Here is a 20,043-nt window from a genome sequence, read left to right as displayed (position 1 = left end):
GCTTGAGATAAGGATTTACTCAACTTAACAGAGAACTCTATTTTAGGGGGTGTATGGATTGTTGCATGTGAATTTTTCAACCCTTCTATCAATGAAAGACAGACAGACAAAAGGGAAGGGGTCAGGCAAATATATCTAATGAGAAGAGCACCCAGGAGAACACAGCGATGGTGTCTTTTGGCACACAGGAAGAGGCCTCTGGTGTATGTTTTTATGCCTTCCTCTCTTGTGAGGGATCCATTCTTCCCCAAAACCTTGTGAAAAGAAGCAACGGAGCCACAGACACATGACTCTGGGTTTCAAAAGCCAGCTGCCACTGCCACTACTGCCAGGCATAATTTGCCTCGTGGCTGTCCCTCACCGTCACTTTCAGAAGCAGTGTGTGTGTGTGCATGTGCACGCGCGTACACACATTTACGGATGCATGGTGCATGCCATTGTTATTCATCTTTGGGCTGGACAGCCTGAGGGAATCACAGTCCAACATCCAGAGTTTACAATGAAAGAGGACTTGCCACTCACCTTATGAGTGTACCAGCTTCCTGACTCTGACACTGTGAACTCCCAGGTCTAGCCTAAGGGCTCTGCTGCCCGTTCCTATCTTTGCCTCTCCTGGCAAGAAGGCATCTGGACTGATGCAAAACCCAAACATGGAACTTTCAGTTTCCTACTCTGTGTGGCTTCTCTGACTGAATTCAGATTCTGACTTCATAGACCTTGCAATCTGTATTAGAAGCTCCAACACTGGTCTCTCTAGAGTTAGGAAGAACACTGGCCACTTCAGTTTCCTCCAAAGCCTCAACTGCTCAGCTCATAATAGGTGATTTCCCCGTATCCAGCCCAGGGCTTCTCAGGTGGCGAAGTTGGTAAACTCCTGCCAATGCAGGAGACACAAGAGATACAGGTTCGATCCCTGGGTCGGGAGGATCCCCTGGAGAAGGAAGTGACAACCCACTCCAGTAGATAGTTACCGCATATATGTGCAGGCACCAGGAAGGGTGTAACGTGCACTGATTAATCCTGTAAGAACCCTAAGATACTGCTGTTTTACAAATAGGAAAACAGATGAGTAGACTGGTTTTGCCCAAAGCCATGAAGCTAGTAAATGTGGAATCCAAACTTGAATCTATCGTGCTTGATTCCTGGGCTTCCCCGGTGGCTCAGTGGTAAAAAAAAAAAAAAGAATCTGCCTGCCATGCAGGAGATGTACAGAAGATGCAGTTTGATTCCTGAGTCGGGAAGATCTCTTGGAGGAGGAGTGGTCCAGTATTCTTGCCTGGAGAATCTTGTGGACAGAGCGGGTTGCAAAGACTCAGACATGACTGAAGCAACTGAACAGCCAGCACAGCACAGCATACACTGCTTGATTCCCAGGCCAGTGTGCTTAACTCAACATCAGACTGCTTTCTCAGGGGGAGTCTGACAGTCTTCATCCTAAAGGTATTCTCTGGTTCTGAAATTACTTCCCAAAAATTTTCAGACAAACCCCTACACTTTGAAGCTTGATCTCACAATTCATCCTAACACACAACGTGGTATTTTACCCCCTTACTTATGTGGTATTGTCAAAGGGCAATTTTTTAAAGGGTAAAATCATGACTCATGTTATTAAAAAATGAATACAAATAAAAAATTTTATTTGAATAATTAATCAAAGATGGAACCAGTAAGATATCTTTAATACAGCCACCTCAAATAATTCAAAGTACCATACATAGACAGGCAATCTGAAATGCTGCAATGAATTTGACATGCCCACAAAATTGGTCAAGATCTACCACCTGACACCACACGTGCATTTCTTTGGACATTAGTCATTTTCACTATAAGCATTTTCTACAAGCTAGAGTGCAAAATACCTCAAAGACAATGAACGGCGGGGATAAGTCGGAAGAGCGGGCTACACATGACACTCAGAGGTCTTCTGCATTTTTCCTGGAATCCTGTACATAATACTTTATTATATCAGTGTATCATAATGTAATCACTGTTCATACACATACACACACATGGTCTAAATTCAAGTTGTGGAGGAATATTTTCTCTTCAGAATGAACATAACAGAATCACCTGGTTCTGTGACCCTCTCTAAGTGACATCTATTAAATAAGCATCACACAACCAATTATGCATTATTCCCAAAGAATCCCCCCAAATCATAGATTATTAGCTTTTTCCCCAAAATGTGTCCTGAGAAGATTGTACTAGACAATCGCCTCTTATCTTTCATGTTGTCCATGCTTATACGGCCGTCAATCGTAGGATATTCACAAAGAGAGGATGTTTTGAAGCCCTAATTAAGTATTTTAACTAGGAACCTGCCTTTGCTTTAATAGAACATCCTAGCTCAAAACAAATATTTATCAAAAATACTTCCTAAAGGAGGATATGATTCTGTCTTTAAGAAACCACCAGTTTCTTCTTTCCCCAGATACCTGTTTTCTGCCTTGAGAATTTTGGCTCTTGGTCACCAGTAAAGGACATTTGCTGAGTAAAGATATCTCTGAAAAAAGGAAAAAGTGAAAAACATCCCAACATGCCAAGCCCAGCTTGTTCAGGAGTGAATACTTGGCAACTGGCCAAGCAAGATTCAAATTGCTTCAGGGTATGAACCATCTTCTTGCCTCCTAAGGGAAGTAAGTCTGAGGCAAGAATTAAAGCATAACTCCTTTATTTGGGAGGGATAGGAAATACTTGCAGAGAGGTATGGAAGAGAGTGGAGTAGCAGCAGGCAATCAAGGCTGTGTGATTAAGCACTGTCACAGGGGGTGACTAAAGCTTCATCTCATGGTACAATGACGTGAAAATGCAAACCCAGAGTTATCCAAGCCCAGAGGTGGCGGAGCCGGGGTGGCTTTTACACAGGACCTCCTGTGAGCCGCTGATTGAGGACTGGTCCTGAGAGGTGCTAATTCCCCCATACTCTAGCCTGCTGTAGGTTCTAGAAACAAGATCTTTAGACTGAGAGACACAAATGCCGGCACCTGGTATCAGCCAGAGTCACCGAAGGGCTGGCAGGGAGATGGGAGGGGAGGAGTGGGCAGATACCTAATACCTACTCACCGTACCTGAGTCCTCTCTCCGGTGAAGCATTAACGTGCTGCAGCCTCTCTCTCAGCCTCTGCTTCCCTGCTTTTTCTCCTGCCACCAGATTTCCTAGCAGCAGAAAGAGAGCACACACCGCGCTGGCGCAGAACTTGTCACCTTGGGCCGGCTCACAGGTCACTGGTCAGCCTCTGGCCTGGTTGTCCTGGGATCAGGTACAGACCCCTGGCTCCTGTTTCTGAACAGTGTTGAGTGGCACAGAGCGAGACCGCTCGTGCTGGAGAACAGCCTAGGGGCCGAGAGCAGGACAGCTTCTGACCGCAAGCAGACGCAGGTGGTCTGTGTGGACACAGGTGATGGCAGGGTTAAGCCTCTGATGGATGTGCACGTTTACATCCACCTCAGCTGGGGAAGCGATGAAGCCGTAGTCATTAGAATCCCTAACCTGAAGCTGGGCGTTTTCATATGTGTTTCCCCTTAGAATTCATTGTGATCCTTTAGCTCATCTTTGGAGAAGGCAGTGGCACCCCACTCCAGTACTCTTGCCTGGAAAATCCCATGGACAGAGGAGCCTGGTAGGCTGCAGTCCATGGGGTCACAAAGAGTCGGACATGACTGAGTAACTTCACTTTGACTTTTCACTTTCCACTTTCATGCATTGGAGAAGGCAACGGCAACCCACTCCAGTGTTCTTGCCTGGAGAATCCCAGGGACGGGGGAGCCTGGTGGGCTGCCGTCTATGGGGTCGCACAGAGTCGGACACGACTGAAGCGACTTAGCAGCAACAGCAGCTCATCTTAATTTCAGATTCACGTTGTACTTTGCCTTTCCCATTCGTGTTTTCTCATTTGACTGTTTTCATGAAGAAAAGCCTGACCTACATGCAGTAGGATTTCATGTACCGAGAACTGCTGTCATTCTTGGTTTTGAGGCATACACTGCGTATGAACGTGGGGGCCCTGTATTCGAAGTGAACTCCTGGCTCCCATCTTCACGCTCTCTGAGACCTCCCTCTCCTCGGTATACCCTCTCCTTGTTATATTTTCTTTATAGCATTCAGCAGTCTCTACAGTCTTCTTTCCTGTGGCTGGAGAATTTACTTATTTATTTTGGCCACTCTGAGTAGCATGCACGATTTTAGTTCCCTGACTAGGGATAAAACCCATGACCCCTGCACTGGAAGCATGGAGTCTTAACCACTGGACCACCAGGAAAGTCCCTCTACAGTTTCCTTTTTTTTTTATTGACCTGACTCCTCACATAAGCTTCATGAAGGCAGATGCCAAGATGAGGTGATCAAATTAACATTGGTGAATGACTTTATTCCTAAGCAAGGGTTTTAAAGGTTCTTCCTGGGAAGGATTGTCTTGGACTGATCCAGTGGCATCCGTGGCTTGGTCCCTATTGTGATTAAGACAAATTCTGGGCTGCTGACTGGCCAGGGGGCAGCGTGGAATCAGCAGGCAGAACTGAAGTTGTAGCCTGGGTCCTGTCAGCCTAGCTCAGATCAGCAGAATCCCTACTTGGAGAAGGAAGGCTTGTTAGGAGCCATCCAGCAGGGTTATCAGGGTAGGGGCATGTGAGGTGGACGGTGAGCAAGACAGAAACTTCTGGCAACTGTCAGGGTGAAGGGCAAGGATCATGAACTCAGAGGGCAAGACCTGCCTCTTGGATGAAGAAAGTGGGTCTGCCTTGGGGCCAGCCCTGGGTGAGGAAAATTCCAAGTCAGGGAAGGAATTCACAGCAGCCACACTGCTGACAGCAGCCACCCCACCACAGCCCACACTCAGCTCTCTCAGGCCAAAATAAACAGCTGCCGCAAACGATTCTCTGCTGCTGCTGCTGCTAAGTCACTTCAGTTGTGTCCGATTCTTTGTGACCCCATAGATGGCAGCCCACCAGGCTCCTCCATCCCTGGGATTCTCCAGGCAAGAACACTGGAGTGGGTTGCCATTGCTTTCTCCAATGTGTGAAAGTGAAAAGTGAAAGTGAAGTCACTCAGTCATGTCTGACTCGTAGCGACTCCATGGACTGCAGCCTACCAGGCTCCTCCATCCATGGGATTTTCTAGGCAAGAGTACTGGAGTGGCTTGCCATTGCCTTCTCTGAAACAATTCTCTAGGAGATCCTGAATATTACTGTCCTTCGGGAGATGCTTTATAGAGGTTTGCTCTCATGGTCAGTGCCAAGAACCAGCATATACACTTATCACCTGTAGTCTGGTCTTCCTTTCATTTCTGTTTTTGGAAATTTACACTGGGTGTGACTTTTTTTAAAAAATTATAAGTAGATAAAATTAACTTCAATATTTCCCATCCTGGCTGCTCTATACCTAAAACAGCAGATCCAACAACACGTCAGAGAATATTAAATGGCGGTTTACCTTTATGTCATTCATGAAAGATCTCCTTTGGAAATACAGTATGCCACTGAGCTTCAAAAAGGCAGGACCATCAATTAATGATTATACTTCAAACTCATAAAAACAACACACTCTCATGGTCCTATGTCAGTGAATACATGGAGAAGCAATAGATTTCTGTGGTATATAAGGAAAATAGTTTTATTAGAAGCTTCAGTGTAAATAGAATTTCTAAATGTTAAGAAGGCATGCATTTGTAAGAGGAGAAAAATCCAGATGTTCAAGGCCCTGGATCAGGATGTGAAGATTGTGTTGCATTGATACATTCACTAAATAAAAGAAAATCTCTAGGGCACATTATTCAAAGAAGAGTTACAGCATAGAGTTCCTAAAACTCAAGAATTCTCTCTCTCTAGTGAGTACACACCTATAAATTTCTTTTGTTAATTTTCAATGCATCTTATTCTTTTTATTCAAACCCATAATAATGACAGTCTGAAATAATGTTCATTAAGTTAAATATAAAGCTTCAGAACAAGGAGCTGCTACTCAACCTCATAAAGCCCAGAGGTTTCCAACCATGTCTCCTTACTGCAAAGGAAAGGGGTTGGTTCTAAAACTACATAAATGTCACCATTAGTGGGAATGTAAATTGTGCAGCCACTGTGGAAAACATTATGAAGGTTTCTGAAAAAATTAAAAATAGAGCTACAATATGACCCAGCAATTCCACTCCTGGTATATATCCAAAAAAACCTCCCACTAATTCAAAAAGTTACATACACCTCAATGTTCATAGCAGCCTTATTTACAACAGCCAAAATGCAGAAGCAACCTAAGTATCTATCAACAGATGCATGGATAAAAAAGATGTGACATACATACACACAATGGAATATTGCTCAACCATAAAAAAGAATGGAATTCTGACATTTGCAGCAACATGAATGAACACGGAGCACATTATGCTGTGAAATAAGTCAGGCAGAGGAAGACAAATACTGTATGATATTGCTTATATCATACTAGTGATATACAACAACTAGCAAACTAGTGAACATAACAAAAAAAAAGCAGACTCAACGGGTATAGAGAACAAACTGGTGGTTACCATGGGGAGAGGGAAGAGGTGAGGGGCAATATACAGGTACAGGATTAAGAATCACAGACTATTAAGTATAAAATAAGTTACAAGAATATATTGTACCACACAGGAAAAATAGTTAATATTTTATAATAACTATAAATGAAGTGTAACCTTTAAAATTGTGACTCACAATTGTACATCTGTAACTTATATTGTACATTATCCATAGGTCCGTCAAATTGTTTTTAAAAAGCTATATAAAGGTGGCAGGTGCTCAGAATTCCCCAGCCTCCTTCACAAGATTCTCAGCTCCAGAGGTACAGATTCTATTTCACTCCACTTTAGCCCTTCCTCAGTATGGTCATGTCTGTCCTGTATACCCAGATCTTCAAATCTGACCACAGTGTTCTGCCTGAACATTCTCCTGGTTGATCATTATTACTATAGCTGCATTATGTCACCCTCTTTAGGAAATTTGTTCATTCATTTAACAACGTATTGACAGCGTACTCCGCGCTAGGCCTTGTTCTTACAAAACATCAATGAAGACAACAGACAAAAATCCCTGGGGGAATGATGGGGAAGAGGCAGATAATAAACAATGGACATGGTGATAAGCAAACATGCTCTATAAGACGGTGACCCGTACTCTGGAAAAATCAGCTGATGGTGGCATCTCTCTCCCAATTCCACGTTCAGCAGCATCAATTCAGTGACAACACATTGGTAACTTGAAATCACCAAATATTTGCACTGTAGAAATTTGCAAATCATACAAAGTGCAGCTTCTTTCTTAAACAGGCAGCTGATAAACATTTACCAGCATACCACTGGTGTAATTTTAGATCAAACATTGACATTTGAGTAAAGACATAAATGAGGTGAAGGAGTCAGCCTTCAGCCACATGGCATCTAGAAGAGCATTTGAGGCCATGGGACAGACACGGCAAAGGCCTGACATGAGGAGCAGGCTGGGGCTATCCTAGAAAGAGCAAGGAGTCCCGTGGACAGAGCAGAGGAAGTGAGAGACAGTGGGAAAGATGAGCTCGGTCAGGTAACTTGAGAGCAGATTGCAGAGGATGTTGTAAGCAAGTGGGGGGACTTTGGCTTTTACTGTGAGTGTGATGGAAAGCTATCAGGGTTTTAGAAGAGAGGGATGTAGGATCCAAAGTACTTTAAAAGGACCACTTTGATATGTGGAGAACAGATTAAGTTGGGGGAGTTGATGCGAAGTGAAAAGGTACAAGCAAGGCAACATTCTTCTAGCTATTCCAGTCTATTATCTAGATGAAATATAATGGCTCAGAGTAACATTAATGAATGTAGTACAAAATGGCTGGATTCTGGATATATTTTGAAAGCACCTCCAGGAAGTGCTTAGATGTGCAATGTCAGAGAAAGGAGTAAAGGCTGACACTAAGACTTTTGATTTCAACAAATGGAAGAGTGGATTTAACGTCACTTGAGAAGTAGAATACTGAGTGGACCAGATGCGGGGGAAGCTTAGGTCAGGACAATCAGAAGGTCAGTTCTGGACAGACTGACTTTGAGATACCCATTATGGTGAGTGGGAGATGGATGTAGAAGTCTGAATTTTAGGGGACAGTTCTGGCTTGGAGATTTAGATCGGGGAGGCATAGATGGTATTTAAAGGCTTGTGACAAGAGAGTAATGCCAAGGAGTGAGTGTGGATAGTGAAGAGAAGCATAAGGATACAGCTTTAGGATGCTCCGGGGTTGAGAGGTCAGGGCAAAGAGGAGGGCCAGCAAGGAGGGAGGAAGGAGCGCCAGAGATGAAGGAGAAGAGCCAAGGGGACGGTGCCCGCGACGCCAAGTGAAGAAATGCATTAGCAGGAGGCGGTGATCAGCTTTATCCAAAGCTACTGATAGCTCTGCTAAAATGAGAACTGAGAATTGATCACTCTGCTTAGCAACATAGAGGTCGCTGGTGACCTTGACCAGAGTGGTTTCGGTGGGGTGTCCATGGACAGAAGTCTCACTAGAGTCGGTTTAGGAGAGAACAAGAAGAGGGAGTTTGAGGCAAAAATAGAGACTTTTATGGACATTCTCTGCAAAGTAGAGCAGAGAAATGGGGCGGCAGCTGGCAGGGAAATTGAGGTTAAGAGTAGGGCTTTGTTTGGTTTGGTTTAAAGATGAGAGTTTGTACAGTGATGAGAATAAGCCGATAGAGAGCGAAACTTCAGTGAAGGGGAACTTTGGGCCCTCAGCCTTTCTCTTCCTCCCAGGCTGGTTTCATTTCCCTTCTTGGTTCGTTTCCCTCATTAGCCAGCCTGGTCCCATGACTGGAGATGTCTATTATGCTTTTACTAACCCCTACAAGGCGTCCCTTTTGTTACTTTTTCCTTCCCAAGCCCGCCATTTTCTTTCTTCTTTAGAACTGCTGGGTTGCCAGTTGGCTTTACTACAATAGTTCCATGCTAACGAACCTCACTTGAACTTGCAGAGCTGTCCAAGTATTCTTTTCTTTTTTCATGGTTTACTTCCTAGCAAATGACCAAACAGTTTATTCCAAATTTTTTAAAACTCTTAGTCAGCATTTATTCAACCCACATTTATTGAGCAAGAACCATGTTCCAGACACTGGAGCCTGACACCCAAACCCCACTGCTCCTCGACCTCTTAGCAGACGACCTTTATCCCACTTTCCTGAATTGATTGATGTGAAATTCTTCAATCTTCCCCCTTACACTCCCAACTTTAAAAGACAGCCTTCCCATCATTATTTATAGAAAATAAAGTTTCCCTGCTTATTTCAAAAATTCCCTCTTTCAGGACTTCCCTGGTGGTCCAGTGCTTAAGATTCTGAGCTTTCAATGCAAGGGAAGCAGGTTCAGTTCCTGGTCAGGGAAATAAGATCCCACATGCTGTGCACTGTGGCCCCCCCCCCCAAAAAAAAAGATTAGTTCTTTCATTTGGGCCTTGATTCTGTTACCTCTTACATTTAATAACTTGCTCTACAAATTAATCTCTGCATGTTTTATCCTATTTCCTCCCTTTTTCCCAGAGGGAACAACTATACTGGCCTTTGAACTAATCATTCAATTTTCTTTGTGATTTTTTTCACATGTATACACACATATATAAGTAAATACATACATGCACACATACATATGTATGTATGTGTGTGATATGTGTGTGTATCTCAATATGGTGTTCAGTTTTGACAAAACTGGAGATTGGTTTTGGACTTTAAGTAAAACGTGAGCCTAGCTGTGTATGGAGAAGACGATTTGCCACTCCTCCCTGGAGAAGGTCAGCTGAACAGATTCTCAGGCCTCAGCTTTCTCTCTGGGGCCATCAGTACAGAAGGTCATGATTGAGTCCTAGAAACGTGGAGCTGGGGCCCGTGGCAGGAGAATGGGCAGGGTGGAGGCTCTGCATTTCCTTTTCTTAGCTCCTATATTAGAAAAAAACACAGAAAATTAATGAGCTAAATTTTCCATTAGAGAAGTTAGCACCAAAATATACCCTAATAAAACAGGAGGAAAGAACTAACAAAGATATGAACAAAAACTATGAAAACAGAAAACAAAGATACAATAAAGATAATCAATAAAACCTAAAATGTTTCTTAGAAAAGACTAAAATGTAGACAAATCTCTGACGGTATTTATTAAGAAAAAAGAAAGCATAAATAGAGTTTGTAATGAAAAGGATATAGCAGATAAAAAGTTGAAAATACAATGAAAAATTAAGTTGAAAATACAATGAAAAATTTAATGCTGAGTATTTAAACTTAGATGGAATAGACAGATTTGAGGTCTATTCATACAAAAGAATACAGAAATTTCAATAAGTAAACTGGAGTTACATGACTCAATAGGCTAAATCTTATAAGAATAAGTTAAAAAACACAAGTTGTAAGAGGATTTATATAGCATGTTACATTTAGATAGAATTTCAAAGCATGTAAAACAATATTATATGTATTTTTATAGATAGATTAATACATAACACAAATGGAAACCATGCACAGAAATGTTAAATATCAAGTTCGCTATGGTATTTATTTCTGGGGAGGAAGGGAAAGAAATAAAGGATCTCAACTTCATCTGTAATGCAAAATGTAAAGTGCTCCACAAATACAAATTATTATAGAAAATAATATGAATATTCTAAGATTTCTCAAATGGCACAAATGCTTTAGCATTCATTACTTTATAAGACACATCAAGTCCTTGGCTTATGCCAACCCTCATACATCAAAGCTTATAGTATTTGAATTGTAAACTAAGAGTTGGACTGTGAAGAAAGCTGATCGCCGAAGAATTGATGCTTTTGAACTGTGGTGCTGGAGAAGGCTCTTGAGAGTCCCTTAGACTGCAAGGAGATCCAACCAGTCCATTCTAAAGGAGATCAATCCTGGGTGTTCATTGGAAGGACTGATGCTAAAGCTGAAACTCCAATACTTTGGCCACCTCATGCGAAGAGTTGACTCACTGGAAAAGACTCTGATGCTGGGAAAGGTTGGGGGCGGGAGGAGAAGTGGACGACAGAGAATGAGATGGCTGGATGGCATCACTGCCTCAATGGACATGAGTTTGAGTGAACTCCGGGAGTTGGTGATGGACAGGGAGGCCTGGCGTGCTGTGATTCATGGGGTCGCAAAGAGTCGGACACGACTGAGCAACTAAACTGAACTGAACTGGAGACCTATAATTAGTGAGAAATAGCAGACAGAATAAGTAATCTTAATGTATTAGAGGCTCCCAAGGTAGTTGGTATCAAAAAAATTCAGTGAGCCTTTAACATCATTTCAATGCAGGTCCCCATCCTTTGCAAAGTGCCCCAGTCCATCCAACTCTGGACTTAAAGTTCTCATAACCCTTTATTTCCTAAGACAAGTTGCAAAGCTGAATCATCCAATTCTCAGAAAGTCTCTACATTTCAAAACCTTTCCCAAGTTTGCATATTAAGACAAATAAGAAGCTAAAAGGGAATTCAAGTTTATTTAAAAAGAAAGGAGATGGGAAAAACCACTGTTTGTATTGGGCAAACAAGACAGTCTTTGTTCTACTAATATATCGAAGGCCAGATAAATATCAGACACAATTAATATTTCACTCTTTCTGGAAGATTTTTCCAAGTGTCTTTAAAAGTAGTATTTCTTGCCTAGATTTCAAAGTGAAAATTTGTAAACGCTTTTTAGCCCTCTGTGCTAAAATAATGAGTTTCCCAGGTGGTGCTAGCAGTAAAGAACCTACCTGCCAATGCAGCAGACATAAGAGACGAGGGTTCTATCTTTGGATCGGGAAGGTACCCTGGAGGATGGCATGGCAACCCATTCCAGTATTCTTTCCTGGAGAATTCCATGGATAGAGGAGCCTGGGGGGCTACAGTCCATAACATTGCAAAGAGCTGGACACTACTCAAGCGACTTAGCATGCACACATGCACACTAAAAGAATTATGTAGAAATGAATTGATGCCAGAAAGGGACAAAGAAATTCCAAAGTCCCATGTTAGATAAACAAGAAGGAACCAAGAGATTTTGGATAAATGAGAAATGACCAATCTGTGAATGCTCCGACCATGAGTTGAAGATGTAAAAGATCAAAGAAATAAAGCGCTGATGATTAGTGGTCAGGGACTACTGAGTAGGTGAACTTGACCACCCCCAGAGGTCCCAGGACCGAGAGGCTCTGCTCTGCCTCCTGAGGGTGAGTGACTACAAGGTCTAGTGATTTCCTTGGTAGATAGAATCCCTTAAGAGAAGTGATGATTCCAATATAGTGATTGTATTCTGAGTTAAAAGGACCATGAGCCTCCAGAACATGGACCAGAAAAAAACCCATGCCTTGAATCAAAAGGGTGGGAGGAGAGTGGTACCATATTTCAGTCTGACTGTGATACCCCTGTTAGAAGCTTCTGCTATGACAGCTGACTGTCTAGGGTGGAGCTCATGAAGTGACAGTGGAATATCCATAAGCATGGTCTGGGAGGCTGTGCAAGCCAGAGGACTAGAATGTAGGCACCAAACAGGGCTGGACATGATGTATGCAGAGGCCTTCAGTTCAGTTCAGTTCAGTTCAGTCGCTCAGTCGTGTCCGACTCTCCGCGACCCCATGAATCACAGCACACCAGGCCTCCCTGTCCATCACCAACTCCCGGAGTACACTCAAACTCATGTCCACAGAGTTGGTGATGCCATCCAGCCATCTCATTCTCCGTCGTCCCCATCTCCTCCCGCCCCCAACCTTTCCCAGCATCAGAGTCTTTTCCAGTGAGTCAACTCGTCGCATGAGGTGGCCAAAGTATTGCAGTTTCAGCTTTAGCATCAGTCCCTCCAATGAACATCCAGGATTGATCTCCTTTAGAATGGACTGGTTGGATCTCCTTGCAGTATAAGGGACTCTCAAGAGTCTTCTCCAACACCACAGTGCAAAAGCATCAATTCTTGGGCGATCAGCTTTCTTCACAGTCCAACTCTCACATCCATACATGACCACGGGAAAAACCATAGCCTTGACTAGACAGACCTTGGTTGGCAAAGTAATGTCTCTGCTTTTTAATATACTATCAAGGTTGGTCATAACTTTCCTTCCAAGGAGTAAGCGTCTTTTAATTTCATGGCTGCAGTTAGCATCTGCAGTGATTCTGGAGCCCAAAAAAATAAAGTCTGACACTGTTTCCACTGTTTCCCCATCTATTTCCCATGAAGTGATGGGACCAGATGCCATAATCTTTGTTTTCTGAATGTTGAGCTTCAAGCCAACCTTTTCACTCTCCTCTTTCACTTTCATCAAGAGGCTTTTGAGTTCCTCTTCACTTTCTGCCATAAGGGTGGTGTCATCTGCATATCTGAGGTTATTGATATTTTTCCCAGCAATCTTGATTCCAGCTTGTGCTTCTTCCAGCCCACCGTTCCTCATGATGTACTCTGCATATAAGTTAAATAAGCAAGGTGACAATATACAACCTTGACGTACACCTTTTCCTATTTGGAACCAGTGTGTTGTTCCATGTCCAGTTCTAACTGTTGCTTCCTGACCTGCATACAGGTTTCTCAAGAGGCAGGTCAGGTGATCTGGGATTCCCATCTCTTTCAGAATGTTCCACAGTTTATTGTGATCGACACAGTCAAAGGCTTTGGCATAGTCAATAAAGCAGAAGTAGAGGCCCTAGAGCATAGCAAATAAGGAAGGCAGGGATGCTGAAGGGAGAGAGGATCTGCAAAGAAAAGCAAAAGATGAAGTTAGGATAAAGACAGACGATGAAGATAAAGAGGACCGAAGGTCAAAGGGTTAGGCTGACACAGTAATGAATAATGTACAGAATCTAAAAGGGAAGCTCTGGAGGGCAGGATTAGACATCAAAACTAAACCCCTGTGTTTCGCGTAGTAGGACTTCCAGCACCCTAAGAACCATAGTGATGGACCCAGAGCCTTAGCCTCTAGCTCCAAAGCCCTTTGGCCCTACCAGCTAGACTTACCAGCCTTTTCTTTAGGGTCTGGCTTATAGCTCCACTCTGCATGACAACTGGCACAAGAATCCTTCTTGTTCCCAGTCACTCCACTTTGGGAGCTATCTTATCCCAGTGCATCTGTGTCTCCAGTGAGTCTGAGCTCCTATTATTTCCAACTTTCCGTTTGTCCTCTCCACTTTCTTTATTCCAACAATCTGACTTCCTGGCCCTCCTCTTGACCACTGACCTCTGGTATTTTCTTTAAAGGTCATCCTTTGGGATGGAGCTTCCTGACAGATACTTTGGGGTTCAATATCTGCATCGCAGAATGAAACAGTGAGCGGCACAGTCAAACAGAGAAATGTCAAAGACAAAGAAGGAATGGAGACAACGCCACGGGTGGTGTCTGAGTGAGTAGTTTTCGAGAGCACAGACACAGATGGACCGGAGGGTATTATGCTTGTGAAACAAGTCAGAGAAAGACAAACACTGTGCATTATCACTTATGTGTGGAATCTAAAAAAGAAAACAAATGAATGAATACAGCACAATAGAAACAGTTATAGAACCAACCAGCGTTACCACTGGGAAGAAGGAAGTGGGAGGGGCAGGATAGATATGGGATTAAGAAGTACAAACGACCACATACGAAATAAATAAGCTACAAGAATGTAATGCACAGCACAGGGATTTCAGCCAATATTTTATAATAAGTTTAAATGAAGTGCAATCTATGAATATATTGAATTACTATGTTGTACACCTGAAACTAATATAATATTGCAAATCAACTATAGTTCAATAAAAATAAATAGCTCAATGTTTCTCAAAAACAAAACACAAACTTCAGAGTCTAAAAGAGAGGGAGCGTCAGGAAAAGATGAAGATAAGCCAGAAAACAAAAGGATGTACAGCCACTATGGAGAACAGTGCGGAGATTCCTTAAAAAACTGGAAATAGAACTGCCATATGACCCAGCAATCCCACTGCTGGGCACACACACTGAGGAAACCAGAATTGAAAGAGACACATGTACCCTAATGTTCATCACAGCACTGTTTACAATAGCTAGGACATGGAAGCAACCTAGATGTCCATTGGCAGACGAATGGATAAGAAAGTTGTGGTACATATACACAATGGAGGATTACTCAGCAGGAGAAGGCAATGGCAAGCCACTCCAGTACTATTGCCTAGAAAATCCCATGGATGGAGGAGCCTGGTAGGCTGCAGTCCGTGGGGTCGCTAAGGGTCGGACACGACTGAGCGACTTCACTTTCACTTTTCACTTTTCACTTTCACACATTGGAGAAGGAAATGGCAACCCACTCCAGTGTTCTTGCCTGGAGAATCCCAGGGACGGGGGAGCCTGGTGGGCTTCCGTCTATGGGGTCACACAGAGTCGGACACGACTGAAGTGACTTAGCAGCAGCAGCAGCAAAAAGAATACATTTGAATCAGTTTCTAATGAGGTGGAAGAAACTGGAGCCTATTATACAGAGTGAAGTAAGTCAGAAAGAAAAACACCAATACAGGATACTAACGCATATATATGGAATTTAGAAAGATGGTAATGATGACCCTATATGCGAGACAGCAAAAGAGAAACAGATGTAAAGAACAGACTTTTGGACTCTGTGGGAGAAGGTGAGGGTGGGATGATTTGAGGGAATAGCATTGAAACATGTATATGACCATATGTGAAATAGATTGCCAGTCCAGGTTTGATGCATGAAACAGGGCATTCAAAGCTGGTACACTGAGATGACCCTGAGGGATGGGATGGGGAGGGAGTTGGGAGAGGGGTTCAGGATGGGGGGACACATGTACACCCATGGCTTATTCATGTCAATGTATGGCAAAACCACCACAATATTATAAAGTAATTAGCTTCCAATTAAAATAAATTAATTTAAATGAAAAAAAAGAAAAAAAGGATGGCCACATGAAGCAAGTAGGCTGAGGCAGTTTTCTGACCCACTTCTAAATGTCTTCATTTCCCTCCTACCCCAGAGGGAATGGCTCTCGGAATGAGACCAGCGGAAACTTTCAGGGCAAAGGCAATTGGAAACGTTGGCTTAGGTGCCATGTGCGATGAGATGGCATTTCCTTACAGCAGCTTCTGATAAGCACATGCTTTCAGCCACTGTTTGCTTATGGCTCCTTCAAAGGGAAGCTCAGTGTCCTCACTGTCTGTTCTTGCCCCTGCTAACCAGAGAAAGATAGAATCTCTGCCAGTCCCTGGAGAGGATTTGGGAACTATCTTTTCTAACCTAGTTGGAGCAGTCATCTTGCTTTCTCAACATCCTGTTCTTGGCCTTTAAATCTCAGCATGAAACAAGAGCTACTGTATTGTGTATTTGAAAATTGCTAAGAGAGGAATTCTTAGGTGGATGTTAGCGTGGAGACCATTTCACGAAATATATCAAATCACTATATTGTACACCTGTAACTGATATAATGCTATATGTCAAGTACATCTCAATTAAAAATTAAAGAAAGTAAAGAAAAAATAATTTTTTGGCCACTCCGTGCAGCTTGAGGGATTTTAATTCCCCGATCACGAAATGAACCCAGGCTCACAGCAGTGGAAAGCACCAAGTCCTAACCACTGGACCACCAGAAAAGTCCCAAGAAAAATAATTTTTTGAAAACCAGATAAATAAACATTAATCATTCACCTTTGCCAAAGTAGTTGCTCATTTTAAATGATATCACCATAGGCTAACTTTAAAATTTACTGAATGTAGGTTTTCCATAATTATTAGTTGATCAGCTCCCTGAGAGTATTGTTCATTTTCAGATGATTATAAATATTTTTTTTCTCCTAATAGCCACACAGATAAAAATTAACATCCTGGAATAAAAATAAAATATATATTCATATATATATATGTATATTTTTTTCTCAGTCAAAATTTGGCATCACAGTTTGGTTTGGAAAGTAAGTTTGCAAGAATTTTATGGAGTGTAAAGAAACACTCCTGTCCTAAATTATAGTTTAGATCGTTGCAGTTGCTTTGCCTGAGAGAAACAAACAAATGCTTAAGGGTAATAGCACTTAAACATTCCATACAAAATTTTTACATTCATTATCACATGTTCTCTGTTCTTGAATCTGGATCAACACCATCTGTCGCTTGGTGGTTCCTATCAGTGCCAGAGAGCATGTAAACAAACCCTACAATTTGTATTATTTCCATTCCCTTATGAACCTTGTTCATCCAATTTGTGTCAAGTGGCTTCAGGAGGCTATGGGGAGAGGCAGGGAATCCACACAGACCCTGGAGCCTTCCTAGAAGTACAAAGTTGGTGGGAGGGATAAACTGCCACTAAACTACTCCCACTGTACATCAATTCAATTTCCCTTTTGTTTCTAAAGTGACCTAGGGGAACCGGAGGCTTCCCAAGTGACACTAGTGGTAAAGAACCTGCCTGCCAATGCCGAAGACATAGGAGAGGTGGGTTTGATCCCTGGGTCGGGAAGGTCCTCTAGAGGAGGGCATGACAACCCATTCCGGTATCCTTGCCTGGAGAATCCCATGGACAGAGGAGCTTGGTGGGCTATGGTCCATAGGGTCGCAAAGAGTCAGGCATGACTGACGTGACTTAGCATGCACGCAGGGGAACAGAACTCATATGTTTAATGGAAAGAACAAGGGCTTGAGAGCCCAAAACACCGGGTCTGATTCTCTATTCAATCACATAAATGCAACCTTGGGCCGATCAATAACTCTAATCTCCAATTTTCTCATCTGTAAAATATGTTAATATCTCACAGAGATTTTGCATGAATTGAATCAGTGTAATTTAATTCATGGAGGCTCCTGGAATCAGATTAGAGTTCAAATTCTGACTCAACTATTTATTTGCTGTGTGAATCTTATCAAGTTGCTTAAAGTCTTTAAAAGCCTCAGGTTCCTCAGGATAAGTGTGTGTGTGTGTGTGTGTGTGTGTGTGCGCGCGTGCGCGTGTGTGTGTGCTTAGTCGCTCAGTCATGTCCGACTCTGCGACCCCATGAACTGTAGCCTGGGCTCCTTTGTCCATGGCGATTCTACAGGCATGAACACTGGAGTGGGTTGTCATGCCCTCCTCCAGGGGTTCTTTCCAACCCAGGGATCAAACCCAGGTGTCCCTCATTGCAGGTGGATTCTTGACCGTCTGAGCCACCAGGGAAGCCCCAAAATACCAGAGTGGGTAGCCAATCCCTTCTCCAGGGGATCTTTCCAGCCCAGGAATCGAACTAGGGTCTCCTGCATTGCAGGTGGATTCTTTACCAGGTGAGCTACCAGGGAAGCTCTCAGTATAGGTAATTTCCATACAAATAATTCCTATCTTATTGGGTAGTTGCGCTGAGCAAATGAGATTATCCATAGGAAAAGTGTAGCATGGTACCTGGCACATAGTAAGTGCTCAAATGCATGTTAGCTGTTATTATAGGAAGCACCACACACAGTAAGTTATTTCTGGTTCTCTTAACTTGGTTGCAGATTAATAGGAGGCAGTTGTGCTAGCTATGCCCAAAGGCAGACTCTTTTCTGACAAACCATTTCTTTCTCTTTTCCCTCTTCTCTCCTTTCAAGAATGTTCTTGTACACATTAGCAAAACGCCTTAGGGGAAGGGAGCCAGAAAGGCTTTAAGTGTATTTCCTTCACAAGGAAATCCATGTGCTTTCAGAAGAAGCTAGGTCTCAGAAAGGGGCCAGTTAGAGTAAGTGCCCCAGACTGTAAATAAAGCACAAAAGAAGAGACCCTGTGAGTCCGAGTTTAAGAGGGCTCATTAACACTGTTTTTCTTAATGCGCTTTTTAAAAAAAGTATGAATTGTGGTTGGTTGAGAGATTGAATTTTATTTAAGAGGGAATTGTGTAGGTGTTTCAAACACTAGAACTACCTTCCTTTGGGTAGTAATTAAATTTTTAGCTTTGGAAGAATGTTCAGAGTTCAGATGATTAACGTGAAGTTTTAGGTTGAGATTGTAACCTGGCCCCACCACTGACCCCAGGCAGACGCCCACACCTCCCAGCCTTGCCTGGGCCTCTCTGGGGTCTCAGGAGATTCAGCGACTTCCTTGCTTTGTGGGAGTGTCCCCCGCACTCAGCAAACACATCTAGGACCGAGCATCATCTTTCCTGACTGTGTGCAGCTGCGATTCACATCACAGGCCGATCCTGACGTTCATTCTGTGTTAGGAAAAGATGGACAGGGTTATGATTTTCACTATAATGGCTTCTGCAGAGTTTTGCCGTTTTGTAACTCCCCATCGTTTCCTTTTTGTAAAATGGCTTTCTCATCCCCAGACCTACTAAATGAATATGCTTATAATAGTGATATTTCATGGTAACCAGGGACTGTTGGGGAAGGGAGGGCATTATTGTTTAATGGTACAGAGATGAAAAAGTTCTGGAGATGGGTAGTGATGATGTTTACAAAACACTGTATATATACTTATTGCCAGTGAATCCTGCACTAAAAAATGGTTAAAAAAGTAAATTTTCTGTAATGTATGTTTTTTTCACAATAAAGTGCTATTTCAGCATCCTGGTTTCATCAGTTTATATAAACACAAGATTTTCTAGCCAGAGAGTAGCAGGTGGCTCGGGTTTTAATGGCCTCCCATTTGGGGATGGAAACTCATGATAAAAATGTTGCCTTATTCAGGTGGGTGGTGACCCTACTGAGGTGACCAGAATACTGTGCCCCCTCGTTAGCATATGAATTCATTGCACAGATTTAGATGCTTCAAAAGTACTTGAAGATTTGCCATTTTTTTAAATTCTAAGCACCCTCCTTTCAATGTCATCACTTAAAGGCAGGGTTTTTGGCTTAGCTGTCAAGAGAAGGGTAAGCGTAAAAGACACAACTTCCCGTTTGTGGTGAGTCAGTTCTCAACCTCTGGTTCCAGTTAATGAAAGGTTTTGACTGGCTCGGGTCTGATCCCGGTTCCATAACTGTCGTCTGGGTTCTGGGGAGCACGCGGTTCGTGGTGGGCACAGGGACACAGCAACATCAGACATATGGCTCCAGTGACTTTGACAACTGCCAGGGGTGGTACTTAGGACAATCATCACATTCCATTGAAGATCCTCCCAGAAGCTCCCATCCTGGCTGTTGATCAGCCCCTG

This window comes from Moschus berezovskii, chromosome 10 (assembly GCF_049115385.1).
Source record: "Moschus berezovskii isolate FMDL1 chromosome 10, NW_MosBer_1.0, whole genome shotgun sequence".
NCBI lineage: Eukaryota > Metazoa > Chordata > Mammalia > Artiodactyla > Moschidae > Moschus > Moschus berezovskii.
This window is presented reverse-complemented; position numbering follows the sequence as displayed.